The sequence below is a fragment of the Herpailurus yagouaroundi genome, unplaced genomic scaffold (genome assembly GCF_014898765.1).
Source record: "Herpailurus yagouaroundi ecotype Mexico unplaced genomic scaffold, PumYag 100, whole genome shotgun sequence".
In the NCBI taxonomy this organism is placed as follows: domain Eukaryota; kingdom Metazoa; phylum Chordata; class Mammalia; order Carnivora; family Felidae; genus Herpailurus; species Herpailurus yagouaroundi.
This window is the reverse complement of record NW_024412391.1, coordinates 47,227,579-47,231,730: the sequence shown is the minus strand read 5'-3', so window position 1 is coordinate 47,231,730 and position 4,152 is coordinate 47,227,579. Positions and strand designations below refer to the sequence as shown.

Sequence of the window (4,152 nt, the reverse complement as noted above, 5' to 3'; positions counted from 1 at the left end):
TGAAGTGGTTGTGCCGTTTCACATTCTTACTGGTGATAGAGTTTTGACTGGATGTCTCCACATTCCCTCATGCTCAGGATAGGTAATAGGTAATAAAAGGTCATAATACCTCATTCCTTTGAAGCTTTCACTCCATCATGCTTATAGAACTTAACTGTAGATTGTGAACAAACTTGTGAAATCATGTGAGTGGGAGTCCTGAACTGCTCGTGTGTATACTGGGAAAAAAATTTATTCCATCAGCAGATGGATGAAAAAAACATTGTCTTTAAGACAGAGAATAGAGGGAGTAATAGGAAACCCTTGACCGATCTCTGTCTTTTGATGTCCCAAAACTTGTTTCATTGCTACTTCTAAAGGAAGTAAAGCCTAGCCCAGAGGAGAGAGTCATTTCTTGGCACTATCCTAAACCAAGCTGTTAACTGGTTCCCTAGAAATAATTGTGTATTTTTTTTTGCTTATATTATAGATTTATTATACAACCCTCAGGCACCTGGTTAGAATTGGTTTTTAATTTCTATTTCATATTTCTGTCAGTTTGTATGGGTTTCTTTATTCAGTTTTTTTCTAAAAGAAGTTTATTTATTTATTTTGAGAGAAAAGGAGAGAGAGAGAGAGAGAGAGAGAGAGAGGGATGGAGAGAGAGAGAGAATGAATCCCAAGTAGGCTTTGCACTGTCAGTTTGGAGCCAGATGTGGGGCTCGAACCCATGAACCATGAGATTATGACCTGAACTGAAACCAAGAGTTGGATGCTTAACTGACTGAGCCATCCAGATGCCCCTCTTTATTCCATTAATGTGGTGAATTGCATTGGCTCATTTTCAAATATGAAAGCAATCTTGCTTTCAAGGTTATAACATATTCTTTTTTATGTGTTATTAGATTCAATTTGCTACTGTTTTGTATTAGGGATGTTTAAAACAATAGATTTATGAGATTTATGAGCAAAATTGGTCTGTAATTTTCTTTCCTTATAAACCCTTCTTTAGTTTTGGTATTGAGTTTATTCTGGTGTTGTGAAATAAATTGAGAAATATTCTCTAAAAACTGTGTGTAAGACTGATGTTATTTCTTTGTTAATTTAGAAGAAGTTGCTAGTGAAGGATGTGGCCTTGAGATTTCTTCTGGGGAGTGTCTTTAAAAATTTTTTTTTAACGTTTTATTTATTTTTGAGACAGGGAGAGACAGAGCATGAACAGGGGAGGGTCAGAGAGAGGGAGACACAGAATCTGAAACAGGCTCCAGGCTCTGAGCTGTCAGCACAGAGCCCGATGCGGGGCTCGAACTCACGGACCGCGAGATCATGACCTGAGCCGAAGTCGGCTGCTCAACTGACTGAGCCACCTAGGCGCCCCTGGGGAGTGTCTTTAAATATGGGGTCATTTTCTTTGATAGATATACGGCTATTTAGATTTTTTTTTAATTTAATTTTTTTTTTTTTGAAGATTTTATTTGTAAGTAATCTCTGCACCCAACTAGGGGCTCTACCAAATGAGCCAGCCAGGTACCCTTATTTAGATTTTATTTTTGTATTAGTTTTAGTAAGTTGGTCTTTCCCTAAATTTTTTTTGTTCATTTAAATCTTCAGGTTTATTGGTATAAAGTTGTTGTTAATAACAGTATTTTTTTTTAAATTTTTTTTCAACGTTTTTTATTTATTTTTGGGACAGAGAGAGACAGAGCATGAACGGGGGAGGGGCAGAGAGAGGGAGACACAGAATCAGAAACAGGCTCCAGGCTCCGAGCCATCAGCCCAGAGCCTGACGCGGGGTTCGAACTCACGTACCGCGAGATCGTGACCTGGCTGAAGTCGGACGCTTAACCGACTGCGCCACCCAGGCGCCCCAATAACAGTATTTTTTAATATCTACAGTATGTTCTGTAATGATGTTGCTTTTTATTTTTTATTTATTTTTGCTTTGCTCTTGGTTATTTCTTAGCTAAAAGGTAGGGTTCTATATACATTGTCTGCGACATGATTTTTGCATTTTATAATATATTCACTATAATACTTCACTAGAAAGAAGTATTCTTTTTATTCTTATGTTGTAACTTTCTTTATCCATAAAAAGAAATTTTCTTAAAAGTATATTTTGTCTGATACTAACGTAATTATCTCATAATACTAATGTACTATTTCAGAATACTAGTGTAATTTCTTTTGGTTAATATTTGTTTGGGTGTCAGTACAGAGGCTGCAGCGGGAGAGGAATGACCTAAGGAGAGCTCTGAAGATCCTGTCTGGGGGTGCCTGGCTGGCTCAGTTAGAAGAGCATGTGCCTCTTGATTTTGAGGTCTAGTTTGAGTCCCATGTTGGGTGTAGAATTTACTAAAAATAAATAAATAAACTTAAAAAAAAAAGATGCTGTCTGTGCATGTGACCTTGGGCTGTGTGTGGCTTTTATCCTCCCTTAGCAGGCTTGGCTGGTCTCCAAAAACATTTTGTGATCATCCTTAATTGCCACAAGGAAACTCCATGCCTAACATTTGTCCTCAGAAGACTAGAACTGCTGGGGTGTCTTCTGTTTTTTGAAGAGCCTATTCTTGGAGCTTTACTCTCTGCTGACCTTGAAGAGACTAGGTATGTCTTAAGTATTGGTGATTGCTCAAGTACATGGGCTAAAGAATGTTCAAGCAGAAGAAATGGTAGAGTTTTCTTACAAGCTTAAAGGGTATGTCTCTGAACTTGGAACCTGATAATGTTGGTGTTACTGTGTTTGGAAATGAAAACTAATTAAGGAAGAAGATATCCTGAAGAGGACAGGAGACATTGTGGGCATTCTAGGTGGCAAGAAGCTGTTGGGTCATATAGTAGGTGCCATTGGTAATGGGTTGCAAGAACTGTAGGCAAGTTGGCTGAAAGCCCCTGGGATCATTCCTCCAATCTCTGTGCAGACTGGCATTAAGTCTGTGGATAGATGGTCACATGAGCTGGTTATTGGTGGCCAATAGGCTGGCAAAATGTCAATGATTGACATAATCATTAACCAGAAATGTTTCAATGATGCATCTGATGAAAAGAAGAAGCTGTATCATATCTACATTGCCTAGTTGGTGAAGAGACTTACAGATGCAAATGCCATGAAGAACACCATTGTGGTTTCAGCTACTGCTGATTCTGCCCCACATCAGTGCCTGACTCCTTATTCCGGCTGTTCTATAGGAGAATATTTTAAGGATAATGGAAAACATGCTTCAATCATCTATCAGGAGTTATCCAAATGCTCTGTTTCTTATTGCCACACTTCTGCTGCTCATGAGGCCTATTCTAGCGATATGTTTTAACTACACTCCTGTCTGCTGGAGAGAACAAAATGAATGATTCTTTTGGTAGTGGCTCCTTGTCTGCTTTTCCAGTCGGAGAAACACGGCTGGTTATGTGTGTGCTTATATTCCAATGAATGTCACCTCCATCACTGATGGGCAGATCTTGGAAACAGAAGTGTTTTACAAAGGTGTCTGTTGGCTTGTCTGTATCCTGTGTCAGATCTGCTGCCTAACCAGGGTCAGGAAGCAAGTGGCAGGTATGATGAAGCTGGAATTGGCTCTTAATCATGAGGTTGCTGCTTTTGCCTGATTCGGTTCTGACCTCCCTGCTGCCACTCAGCTCTCGGGTCCTGATGTGCATCCTGAGTATCTGAAGCAAGGACAGTATGCTCCTTTGGCTACTGAAGAACAAGTGGCCCTTTGCTGGTATAAGGGGGTATCTTGATAAACCAGAGCTATTTCTATTTTATTTGTTTTTGTGGGGGTTTTTTGACTGGAGTATTTAAAAGCAAACCTTAAAAGGCCTGATATTTTATTCTAACCACTTCATCATACTTTATTTTTTTTTTTAATATTTTTTTCCACGTTTTTATTTATTTTTGGGACAGAGAGAGACAGAGCATGAACGGGGGAGGGGCAGAGAGAGAGGGAGACACAGAATCGGAAACAGGCTCCAGGCTCCGAGCCATCAGCCCAGAGCCTGACGCGGGGCTCGAACTCACGGACCGTGAGATCGTGACCTGGCTGAAGTCGGACGCTTAACCGACTGCGCCACCCAGGCGCCCCATTCATCATACTTTAAAAGACAACTTTTTTCCTTATATAACCCAAGGCCATATTTACATCTAACAACATGAAATAAACATTTCTTAAGTTGTAATAC

General features: G+C 39.7%; 1 pseudogene; it reads left to right on the top strand.

Moving 5' to 3' along the window:
• The first annotated feature begins 2,414 nt into the window (after positions 1-2,414).
• Positions 2,415-3,775, top strand: LOC121028018 (ATP synthase subunit alpha, mitochondrial-like; annotated as a pseudogene).
• Positions 3,776-4,152: the final 377 nt, after the last annotated feature.